Source organism: Durio zibethinus, chromosome 2 (genome assembly GCF_047325235.1).
Source record: "Durio zibethinus cultivar Kanyao isolate XHJ-2024 chromosome 2, ASM4732523v1, whole genome shotgun sequence".
NCBI lineage: Eukaryota > Viridiplantae > Streptophyta > Magnoliopsida > Malvales > Malvaceae > Durio > Durio zibethinus.
Window position 1 is genome coordinate 15459813 of NC_143163.1, and position 13050 is coordinate 15472862.

General features: G+C 40.5%; 5 pseudogenes; all 5 read left to right on the top strand.

The window, feature by feature from the left end:
* The first annotated feature begins 942 nt into the window (after positions 1 to 942).
* Positions 943 to 2830, top strand: LOC149520054 (18S ribosomal RNA; annotated as a pseudogene).
* A 298-nt stretch (positions 2831 to 3128) lies between these two features.
* LOC149520055 (5.8S ribosomal RNA) lies at positions 3129 to 3272 on the top strand (annotated as a pseudogene).
* Positions 3273 to 3321: 49 nt separating this feature from the next.
* On the top strand, positions 3322 to 5821 carry LOC149520056 (25S ribosomal RNA; annotated as a pseudogene).
* Positions 5822 to 9020: 3199 nt separating this feature from the next.
* LOC149520057 (5.8S ribosomal RNA) lies at positions 9021 to 9176 on the top strand (annotated as a pseudogene).
* Positions 9177 to 9406: 230 nt separating this feature from the next.
* On the top strand, positions 9407 to 12797 carry LOC149520058 (25S ribosomal RNA; annotated as a pseudogene).
* Positions 12798 to 13050: the final 253 nt, after the last annotated feature.

Sequence of the window (13050 nt, forward strand, 5' to 3'; positions counted from 1 at the left end):
AAAGGCTGAGCATAAGCTTGTGCTTGCGGTTGATGCTACCCCATACCCTAAGTCCAAGTCCTTGAATCAGGCAACAACTCTCTGGTATGGTACAAGCAGAAGCTGTGGTCGTGGGCTTGGTTTGGCCAACTCTCTCGATTATTTGGCAATCTTGTGGTCCCTTCTCATCGATCACATAAATGTCTTGCTTGGCCAAGCCCGTGTATGTAGCCAATGTTACCCAAGACACTAAAAACATGTCCTTAAATCAAGTAACATCCCCATAGGGTAGTGACAGTAGAGTTTGTATGTGCGATCTCAACCAAACCAAGCATTGGTGGTGTCATGCCATTGTTACATATTGGATGGCAAAGGCAGTCACGTGGCCTTTGCTTGTGTTTTTCTTGTGCCAAGCGGTTATGATGTGGCCTCGTTAGTTATTTCCTCTACTGACTCATTGATTAATTGATTGGGTGGGTTGTGGACCAGTGTGCATGGATGCTGCCACATGTATACAATGGGTATATGAGTGGTGCTATGATTGTGCATGTTAGCAGGCTCGATGCATCAAACTATCAACCCATCATCTTTTTCAATCTCTTTTATGTGGTCATTGTGCCTTAGGGTATTATTAGGATCCTCTGTTGCATACCTAAATTGATTGAAACCAGATGTCTTACCATCTTTCATCCGTATTGTTTCCTTTAAGGTTATAGGTCAGACCTTAATCATGCACTGTGTCCCAAGTATGCCACCCAAACCTTTGTGGGTGCATTGGTGTATTGTTGTTTAATTGTCCTCTTAGATATGAAACATTTATGGGTGCAAGTCCTCGACCCTTATTCATCGATGCTATGCAGTTTACGTGCTCAACACACACAATGCTTGTGCTCTGTGTTGGCTTTTTCCACTACGCAATTGGTGCGTTGAAGCCCATGTAGTGCAAACATCCCAAAAGAATGCTATTTGGTTGATCCTGGCAATAGTCATATGCTTGTCTTAAAGATTAAGCCATGTATGTGTAAGTATGAGCTGATTTATGCTATGAAACTATGAATGGCTCATTAAATTTGTTATAGATTGTTTGATGGTATCTACTTCTTAGATAACCATAGTAATCTAAAGCTAATATGTGCAACAAACCTTAACTTCTGAAAGGGATGCATTTATTAGATAAAAAGCCAACACAGTTTTTGCTCGTTGCTCTGATGATTCATCATAACTCAATGGATCACATGGCTTTTATGCTAATGACGCATCATTCAAATTTCTTCCCTATCAACTTTTGAGGGTAGGATAGTGGCCTAACATGGTGGTGACAACGGTTGATAGAGAATTAGGGTTCAATTCTAGAGAGGGAGCCTAAGAAACAACTAGCACTTCTAAGGAAGGCAGTAAGCATGTAAATTACCCAATCTTGACATAAGAAGGTAGTGATAATAAATAACAATACCAAGCTCTATGAGTTTGATAATTGGAATGAGTACAATCTAAATCACTTAACGAGGATCCATTTGAGGGCAAGTCTGGTGTCAGCAGCCATAATAATTCTAGCTCTAATAATGTATATTTAAGTTGTTGTAGTTAAAAAGCTTATAGTTGGAACTAGGGTTGGATCATTCGGTCTACTCATCCCTATTGCTGATAATGTGCTCCTAGCTTTAACTGGCCTGGTCGTTCTTTCATCACTATTGCTTTGAAGAAATTGAAGTTCTCAAAGCAAGCCTACGCTTGTATACATGAGCATGGGATAAAATAACAAGACTGCCAATAATGCACTCCTAGCCTTAACTAGTAGGGTCATTCCTCTGATGCTATTGCTTTGAAGAAATTGGAGTGCTCAAAGTAGGCCTACGCTTGTACACAATAGCATGGGATAAAATAATAAGATTTTGGTTCTATTATGTTAACCTTCGAGATCAAAGTAATGATTAACAAAGATGGTCCAAGGCATCATATTTCATTGTCAGAGGTGAAATTCTTGGATTTATAAAAGACAAACAATTGGAAAAGCTTTTGCCAATGATGTTTTCATTTATTAAGAAAGAAAGTTGAGAGCTCAAAGATGATCAAATACCATCTTAGTTTTAACCATAAATGATGCCTACCAGGGATCAACAGATCTTACTTTTAGGACTCCATTGGTACTTTATGAGGAATCAAAGTTTTTGGGTTCTAAGGGGAGATGGTCGCAAGGTTGAAACATAAAGGATTTGATAGAAGGGCACCACCAAGAGTGGCGCTTATGGTTTAATGTGACTTAACATAAGAAAAATTACTAGGTCCAAATATAGTAAGGATTGATAGATTAAGAGCTCTTTCTTGATTCTACTAGTTGGTGTAGCAATTTATCTAGTTAATTCTATTAATGAATAAACCTCAACCTACTAACTAGTTATGCGGAGGTGATCCTTCATTGCTAGCTTTTTAGAGGGACTATGTCCACTTAGGCTAAGGAAGTTTAAAGCAGTAATAGGTCTGTGATGCCCTTAGATGTTATGGGCTACACATGCGCTACATTGATATATTCAACGAGTCTATAGCCATGGCCTATAGGCCTAGCTAATCATTGAAATTTCATCATGATAGGGATAGATCATTGTAATTGTTGGTCTTTAATAAGGAATTCCTAGTAAGCGTGAGTCATTAGCTCATGTTGATGATGTTCCTGGCCTTTCTACACACTACCCATTGCTCCTACTGATTGAATGGTCTGGTGAAGTGTTCAAATTATGACAACATGGATGGTTCATTGCTCGAAACAACTAAAGAAGTCCATTGAACCTTATCATTTAGAGGAAGGAGAAGTCGTAACAAAGTTTTCATAGGTGAACCTATGAAAGGATCATTGTTGAAACCACCTCAACGAATAACCCGTGAATGCATTAATGAAACACCAAGGGGGTAAGGGTGCCTCCGTGCCTTCCATGCCTTGAGCCCCTTCTGACCTCAAATGTATGTGACAGTCGTTTTGTTCTACATCTCAAGTAGACAAAACAATCGACATTATTACCCATGGCTAAATAATGAACCTTCAGCATTAATCACGCTAAGGAACCAAATGAAGAAGAGCATGTGTGCCATCACCATCCCATTCAAAACGTATATGCAAGTGGCACTGTGGCTCTTTTTGTCATGAAAAACCAAATGACTCTTGGCAATGGATATCTTGGCTCTTGTATGATGAAAAATGTAGCAAAATGTTATACTTGCTGTGAATTACAGAATCCCATGAACCATCAAATGTTGGAATGTAAGTTACACCCTAATTAGGTGATGCACACTTGTTGTCCATTCAGACCCCATCAGACCCCTCACATCACTCGATCAATGCTCATATCATAACCCTATGTTAGGTGGGATTACCCACTAAGTTTAAGCATATCAATAAGTAGACGAAAAAAAACTTACTAGGATTTCTTTAGTAATAGCAAGCAAATCAGGATAAGCCCAGCTTAAGAATCGAGCACCCCTAACATCAAAATTGTAGTCTAAAAAAAATCCCTAGTGGTGGACTAGGCCCAAGTCCCCTGGAAAAGGGCATCGAAGAGGGTGAGAGCCTCATTGTGCCTAGACCCTGTCACACTATAAGGCATTGTCTGTGAGTTAGGTTGTTTGAAAATATAGCCCTAATCGGCTGGTAAATTCTATCTAATGTTAAATACCGGTGAGAGACCAATAGCAAACAAGTACAATAAGGGAATGATGAAAATGACTTTGAAAAAAGAGTCAAAGAATGCTCAAAATTGTCAAGAAAGAGGTAAATGGGAACCCATGATGCACCCCAATTGGATGTGAAATGGTAAGAACTAGTCTATCGATCAACTTAGGGCATGGACCAATGTTGGTCGTAACGGTGGCCTAAGCCCAAGCTTTTGATATGCCTACAGAGACATCATTGCCATAATCATGGAATGTAGCACATGCCATCTCAACATGCCTCAACATCTGTATGTTCCCAACGTTGGCTTGCGGGCTCCCCATCCAACCTATCTTGAAAGAAAGACTAAGGAATCTGACATATATGCAAGTCAACAGCTAGGAAACCTTTAAGGTGCAAGGAAACTAATTGGTATGATCCCTTGTGGGTGCACCACTAACTGACCTTGATCTTCTGAGAAGGGTTCGAGTAAAAGCATGCCTATTGGGACTTGAAAGATAATGAACTGTGCCTGAGTAGGGCAAAGCCAGAGGAAACTCTGGTGGAGGCCCACAAAAATACTAACATGCAAATCATTCATTTGACTTGGGTATAGGGGTGAAAGACTAATCAAACCATCTAGTAGTTGATTCCCTCCAAAGTTTTCCTTAAGATAGCTAGAGCCCTTAGCAAGTTCTATCAAGGGAGAAACACCCTCACCCTATTCTTAAACTTTAAATAGGTAGGATGGTGTGGCTATTTTGTTGAGCCTTGTCAGGGAATTGAGAGCTCCAAGTGGGCCATTTTTAGTAAGCAGAACTAGTGATGTAGGATGAACTAGAAGGTAGGTTACGGTGCCTAACTATACACTAACCTAGACCTCACAAAAGGTGCTAGTTGATTAAGATAGTAGAATAGTAGTCATGAAAGTTGAAATTTGTGAAAGAGTGTGTAACAACTTACCTGATGAATCAAGTAGCCCCAAAAATGAATGGTGCATAAGCACTCGACCCATACTCAGTGGTTAAGGCAAGGGCCAGGCCTCGATGATTAGAAGGGTGTGATGGTTTTCGTAAAACCTGAGGCATGAGCCCAGGCAAAACAACTGTCAGTACAGATCTTGGTGGTAATAGCAAATATTCAAATAAGAACTTTAAAGGCTAATGAGGGGAAAAATTCCATATGAATGGCACTTACACATGGGTTAGTCAATCCTAAACCTAAGGCATAAGCCCAAGCAGAGCGATTATTAGTGCAGATCTTGGTGGTAATAGCAAATATTCACATAAGAACTTTGAAGGCTAAAGAGGGGAAATATTCCATGTGAACGGCACTTACACATGGGTTAGTTGATCCTAAGAGACATGGAAAGCCCATTTGATAGTGCATCCAACATGATTTTCAAAAGAAAATCAAGTTAAAATTCCTGAACTAGGATGTCATCGGTAATAGCAATGTTAATGAGTCCAGAGATGGCGATAAGGGCCTCAGAAAGAGTTATGTTTTCTATTTAACGGCCAATCCACCTTGAAAATGGCTCAACCAAAGGTAGGGTCTAGCAACTAGAAGTGCATCGCATGTCACATGGTGTTCGGTGTAACCCTAGTGGCCTTTGAAAATCTGGAGGATTGAGTGCCATCTACACCCAATCGTAGTCATAATCGTATCACGTCTCTAAAGTGAATAGCCTTTGGTCGATGGAACAATGTAAGCAAGTTAAGTCAGCAAAATAGATCCATAACATTAGGGAAAATATTCACTTTGAAGGTTTAGAATATTATGAGATAGGTTAGTTTTATCCTATTGATGGTAGCATCCCAACAATAATTCAACCTAGTACAAGAGCAATTGTTGATTTGTACAATTGGTCATTGTGCTTGGTTGAAAAGCCAGTGGTGCAAAGCTACCATGCGTTGGATTATGATCAAATGCCTCTAAGTTAGAATCCAAACTAGAAGTGACATACACACCCGTCGCCCAATTGCTAACCTACAGTAAGGGCCTATGGCTTTCAAGAACATGTGTCATAGGTGTAACCCTTATGGCGAACAAGCCATACAGGCTTCCTTGGAGCTCCATTCCCACCGAGCAGTGGGTAAAATCTTTTGCAATTGACTTAAATATATGAAGGGGTATTATAAGTGGAAAGTGGCCTTGCTACCATGATCCACTGAGATTCAGCCCTTTGTCACTTTGATTCATCCTTTCCCCTTACACCCATTGAAGCCTTTTCATTTTATTTTTTTACACTGTACCTTTAGTGTTGGGGATGAATGGCGTTCCCTATTGCAATCGATTTAGTTGGGTGATGACAGCCCTCCCTCTGGTGTCCAAGTAAATTGCAATCAAATGCCCTAGGCATTTGTTATAGGGATAGGCTCACCCCTGGTGTAGGCATTTAGCTCAATCTCTATCGACACATGTTGACCCTCAGTGTGAGTTGCTACCTCAAATGCCATCGACCATATCTAATCCTTAGTTGCTATACAAGAAATCACATCCAACACAGTCGGTAAATGCCAACTCATTCTAACCTTGGATATCGTCAGCTAATGCTGAACCCTTCATTTGGGATGTTGCTTTAGACACCATCACCAGATGCTAGCAATGTTTGAACGTGCACTAGCCTCAACCACTATCAATACAAATAGGCCATTGGTGTGGGTTGTTACCTCAGGCACCTATTTGGTAGATGCTAACACTTGGTGTGACATATGTACCATGACCCTTCTACCCAAGGCACTTGTCTGCCCCTTGATCATCATTAGCATGAAATGATGCTTGGTGTATGTGTCATAGGCTCTGGTTTTAAGCCAAACTTTATGTGGCCTTGATAATGAATTGACTTCATGTGCCTAAGTTAGCCTACAAAACTCAAGTGCTCATCATAATTTTAGCTTGTCAAAGATTATGTTGTAGTACTAAACCTTCTAAAAGGCCACAAATATGATCCTCTCAAGAATGTGTTCAAGTATGCCCACAGCTAGGTTTCACTGTACGCCTACACCTCTATCATTAGTACATGCACCTAGGTGGATTGTGTGCCTGTACATCACTCTTTAGTGCCTGCACCTAGGCTTGGCTCAATCTACTATACCCAAACAATATGCCTGAGCTTCTAGAGTCTTCATCATTGCCCATACCACTATTCTAGGTGAATTTCTAGTGACTTGGGCATATAGTAGGCCTCATGGCTTGGTCTTCTTAGCTGTCAGACCTTATCCCACTAGAACTGGAACTATTCTTTAATTCAGAAAGAACCCCTAGGCCTAGACCAGCTTGTGGACCATGATACAAGCACATAGCTTAACCACTATTGCGGTATGTTGGCCCTTGGTCTCGGTATATACTTCAACCACCATCGGTACATGCTAACCTTTTATGCAGGTAGTTCCCTCGTACACCATTAGTACATACTAGGCTGCACACCATGTAAAGGTATCCTAGGCTCAGGCCATGTACCATGTATACCATGACTGGATAGTAGGTTGGTTCAGGCACATCTTCATATTTCAACCATGCCATTGGTATTTTTATGGCTTGTAAATTCATAAAAGTGCTCAGCAGCACCTGTACTTGGGTCTGGCTCAATTATGTCAAACTTGAACACCATGCTTGCACCTCTGGAATCTTGGTTACTACCTATACTGTTATTCTAGGCTAGTTTCATGTAACCTAAGCCTTTAGTAGACCTTAAGGCCTGGTCCTCTTGGCTGTCACATTTTTGTCTTGTAAAATCGAAACTACTTCTCAACTTGGAAAAAACCTTTCGGCTTGGACCAGTATACGGACTGTGACACATGCATATTCCTCGACCATCATTGGGATATGTTGGCTCTTGGTCTCAGCATATGCTTTGATGAGATTTACACATGCTGGCCATTTTTGCAAGAAGTTCCCTTGAACACCATCAACACATATTGGGCTGTGTACCACACAAAGGTATCTTAGGCTCGGGTCATGCACCATGCACACCATGATTGGGAAATAGGTGGGTTGAAGCACATCTTCATATTTCTACGATGCCAATAACATTTTCATGGCCTGTAAATTCATAAAAGTCCTCACTAGTGCCAGTACGTGAGGTTGGCTCAATTCTGTTGAAATTGAGCATCATGCCTGTGACCTCAAATCTTGATTACTACCAATACCACTATTATTAGCTAGTTCCCCGTGACTTGGGCCTCTTGTAAGCCTTAAAGACTAGTTCTCGACTGTCGAACCCTAGCCCCTTAGAATCAAAATGGCCTATCAACTCGAAGAGAACCCTTAGAATCAAACTAGCATGTGGAGTGTAACATCGACACTTGTTGGCCCTTAGTCTTAGCACTTATTGGCCCTTTGTGTGGAAAGTTCCCTTGAACACCATCAACACATGCTGCACTATACACCATGCAAGGGCATCTAGGGCTCGGGTCATTCACCACGCACACCATGATTAGGCAATAGGTGGGTTCAGGCATATCTTCATGTTTCTACTATGCCAATACCATTTTTATGGCTTGTAAATTCATATAATGGTCCCGTAATCCTTCACGTGAAGTTTCATGGTAAGGTGACTTGTTTTCTATTTTTCATGATTTTTAAAATTTTTTATAGTTTGGGATTTTTTAAAATTTTTTAGAAGGCATTTTGGCCCTAAATTTGGTATATGTGATCCTTGTATTTTTGTTGGCATCCATAAAAAATTCAGCTAAAAATTCAAAGTGTAAAAGATTTTGTGGCCATTTTAAAAAAGCATCCTTACTTCAAACACTTGAATGGTTACTGGCTACAAACCTATAAAAGCTCTTATGCTTTTTAAGGGGGTGTGAGTAGTCAAGGTTGCTTGGGGGATAGGGGCCAATATAAGAGTCAAGGACTAGCACCCATCACACATCATGCACACGCACACCCTGACCCCTTCCCCCTTCTCCCTTCCCCCAATCATCGGAACCCCTAATACCGCTAGTCAGGTTCCTCGATGATGCTTTCATGATGAAGTCTTTGGATCATAGTGATGCGGATGATTTGTTGCCCATGACATCACAAGAAGTTCATTGAACCTTATCATTTAGAGGAAAGAGAAGTCTTAACAATGTTTCTATAGGTGATCCTACAAAAAAATCATTGTCAAAACTAGCTCAACGAATAACCTGTGAACACATTAATAAAACACTAAGGGTGTGAGGGTACCTTTATGCTCAAGCCTTTTTTGGCCCTAGTCTTAAGTGACGATCACCTCATTCCATCTTTCAAGCAGACGAAATGATCGGCATCATCACCCGTGACCAAATAATGAACCCATACGACAATTGCACCAAAGAACTGGCATGAAAAAGAATGCATATGTCATTGTCATCCTGTTCATGGTGTATGCATTGGTGGCATCATGGCTCCTTTCATTGTGAAAAAATAAAACAACTATTGGAAATGGATATCTAAGCTTTCACATTGATAAAAAACATAGCAAAGTGTGATACTTGGTGTGAATTGCAAAATCCCATGAACTATCAAGTCTTTTAACATAAGTTGCACCCTAAACCATTAGACTAAAGGGATGCTAGCTTAGGTGTCATGCATCTTCACCCCCAACCCCTTGCCCATCGAGATCTAGCTGAAGAGGGTTAAAGATGGCCTTTTGTGATCTCATCGATCATGGTTGGCCTAAAAGCAAGTCCCCAGCAATGATAGCGCCATGACCATCAATGGTAAAGCTCATTACATGCCTTATCTCCAGTTATGCATGCTCATTGCCCAACTAAACCTCATTAGGACTCCCACATCTCTTGGTAGATACTTGAACCATGACCCTAGGTTAAGTGGGATTACCTATAGAGTTTAAGCATATCAATAAGTAGAGGAAAAAAAGCTTACCAGGATTCATCTAATAATGATGAAAGAACTGGGACAAGCCCAACTTCAGAATCGAGTGCCCCTAACATCTAAATTATAGTTTGGACAAATGTCTTCAGTGGCAAACTGAACCCAATCCCTTGGAAAAGGGCATCGAAGAAGGTGAGAGCCCTACTATGCCTGGACCTTGTTGTACCATGAGGCACTATTTGTGAGACGAGTTGTTTAAGAATGTAGCCTAATGGAGTGGTAAATTCCATCCAAGGCTGAATACGAGCAAGAGACCAAAAGCAAACAAGCACTACGAGGGAAAGATGAAAAAGACTTTGGAAGAGAGTCAAAGAGTGCTTGAAATTGTTAGGAGAGAAGTAGATAGGGGCTAGCAATGCACCTTGATCAGATGTGGAACAGTGAAAGCCAATTCATTGATCAACTTAGGGCATGGACCAACATGGGTTATAGTTGTAACACAAGCCCAAGCTTTTGATATGCCTACAAAGACATTGTCACTATAATTGTGGAATGTAATTGTCACTATAATTGTGGAATGCAATACGTGCCATCTTGGCATGCCTCGCACTTGCATGTTTCCATCGTTCACCTACGGGCTCCCCATCCAGGCCACTTTGAAACATGGACCAAAGAGTCTGACATGTGTGCGAGTCAATAGGCTAGTAAATTCGTAAGGTGCAAATAAGCTAATTAGCAAGATCCCTTATGGGTGCACCATTGATCGACCTTGATCTTCTAAGTAGGGTTCAAGTACGAGAATGCTTGTTAGGACTCAAAAGATGGTGAACTATGCTTGAGCAGAGGGAACCCAAAAGAAACTTTAAGGGAAGCTTACAATGATACTAATGTGCAAATTATTTGTTTGACTTGTGTAAGGTGCAAAAGACTAATCATCTAGCAACTGGTTCCCTCTAAAGTTTCTTTCAAGATAGTCAGAGCCCTTGTGAGTTCTATCAGGTAAAGCCAATGATTAGAGGCATTAGGGTGCAACACCCTCGACTTATTCTCAAACATTAAATAGGTAGGATGGTGCGGCTACTTCACTGAGCCACACCATAAAATTGAGAGCTTCATGTAGGTAATTTTTGGTACGTGGAACTGGCAAAGCAAGATGAACTAGAAGCCAGGTTATGGTGCCTAACTACGTGATAACCTAGAACCCATAAAGGGTGTTGGTCAATTAAGATAGAAAGATAGTGCTCATAGAAGTCAAAATCCACTAAGGAGTAATAACTTACCTACTGAATCATCTAGCCCAAAAAATGGATGGTGCTTAAGCACATGGCCCATACCCCGCCAATGGGGCAACGACTAGGCCCCGATGATTAGAAAGGCATAGTGGTCATCGCAAAACTTGAGGCACAAGGCCGAGCAAAATGACCATTGATGCATATCTTGATGGTAGTAGCTAATATTCAAATGAGAACTTTGAACACCGAAGAAATGAAAGGTTGCATGTGAACAACACTTACAGATGGGTTAGCTAATCCAAGGAGATGGGTGAAACCTATCTAAAAGTGCATCCAACATGAGCTTCAAAAGGGAATTAGGTTAAAATTCTTGAACTAAGATACAACTACTGATAGCAATATTAGGGAGTCCAAAGACATTGGTGAAGGCTTGGGGAAGAGTTATTTTTTCTATTTAATGGCCTACCCACCCTAGAAATGGCTCAACTGGAGGTAGGGTCTAAAGTCCAAAAAAGCACCTCACATCACGTGGTGTCTGGTGTACCTCTGGTAGCCTTTGAAAATCCAGAAGATTGAGTGCCATCTATGCTCAATTGTACTCATAACCACATTAGGTCTCCACGGTGAATAGCCTCTGGTCGATGGAGCAATATAGGTAAGAGAAGTTGGTAAAATGGATCTATAACCTCATGAAAAAGATTAGCTCTAAGGTCTAGCCACGGGGGTCCTAGTGCCAAACCCATCAACTATAGGTGCACTACTCAAGCTACTTCTATAATGAGAGTAAGTCACCATGTGTCAACTATGGGATGGATTGGGAATGGATCCCTCATGGGCTTTCTCGAGTGATAAACAGTTGACCCAAAACTAGTACAGATAAGGGAAATCTAACTATTTAATTAAAATAAAGCATTGTGATGATCCTTACAAGTGCTCATACAATGTGATTTCTACCTAGTGCTCTATATGTCAAAGTGAAGAAATTCAACCAAGCATGAGTAAATGGTGAGAGTAATTATGACTCTCTTAATGTAGCTAAATGCCTCATCATCTAATTAGTGACACACATGAATGGATTAATGAGATTTCCAATATCCCTCTTTATTATCCTACGAAACCATAGCCAAAAAAATGGCTTGGTGGAATCAACAAGGAAATAAGACCATATTGAGCTTGACTCTTGTCTGACTTTTTGAAATAGCTTAAGGGGTGTAGGATAAGTGGGAGCCCTCAGGTGAAATTGAAATAGCACTATTTTTAATGTTATTTTACTTATTTTGTGAATCAAAGGTGGGGGTACGACCCATTCTTTGGACCCAACGCTGACCTTGGTTGATCAATTCAGGTATACGACATTATTAGGTGAGAAGTTTGGCTAGGTCGACACATCTGCTAAAAGATAACACAAGTGTCCTAAGATGAGCTCAACAAGAATAAAAATCTCATATAAAACAATGGGTAAAAGCTTATTTGATTCTATCTAGTATGAATATGAACCATAAAGGCATGGCCTATCATTCCTTTAAACCTTTGGAATTTCTAGCTAGAGGTGTCAAAAAAGTTAACATAGGGATAACTGGCTTGTGGTAGCCAAGTGTTCATAGTGACGTTGCTTTTTTATCCTTTAATGTTAGCTTTTTTTATCATTATGAAGCAGAATTCACCAAATGTTGGATTGTTCACCCACCAATAGGGAATATACGCTAGGTTTAGACTGTCATGAGATGAGTTAGTTTTACCATTCTGATGGTAGCATTGCAATAATAATTCAATCTAATATGAGAGGAATCATTGATATGCATAATTGGTCATCGCACTTGGTTGTAATGCCAATAGCATGAAGCTACCATGTGCTAGATTATGACTGAATGCCTCTAAGTTAGAATCTGGGCTAAAAGTGATGAATGCACCCATCGTTCAATTGTACACCCATAATATGGGCCCATGGTCTTAAGGGCACGTGTCTTAGGTGTAGCCCCTGTGGTGAACAAACCACACTGGCCTCTTTGGAGCTTAATTCCCACCAAGCAATGGTAAAATCCTTTACAGATAACTTAAATATGTGATGGGGTATTTTAAGTGGTAAAGTGTCCTTGCTACCATAATCCACTAAGATTCAACCTTTTGTCACTTTGATTCATCTCTTTGCTCATACCCACCGAAGTCCTCTACTTTATTTTTTCACACTGCACCCCTTTATGGCTAGGGATGAATAGTGTTCCCTATTGTAACCAATTCGATCAAGTGGTGACATCCCTTTCTTGGGTGTCCAAGTAAATGGGCAACAAATGCCCTCAGTATTTGTTGTAGGGAGCTCTATCTTGATTCTATGGGTTGTAGTGCATGGTCGTTCTTAGTTGGTAGAGTGATTATCTAGTTAATTTTGTTAAGGAA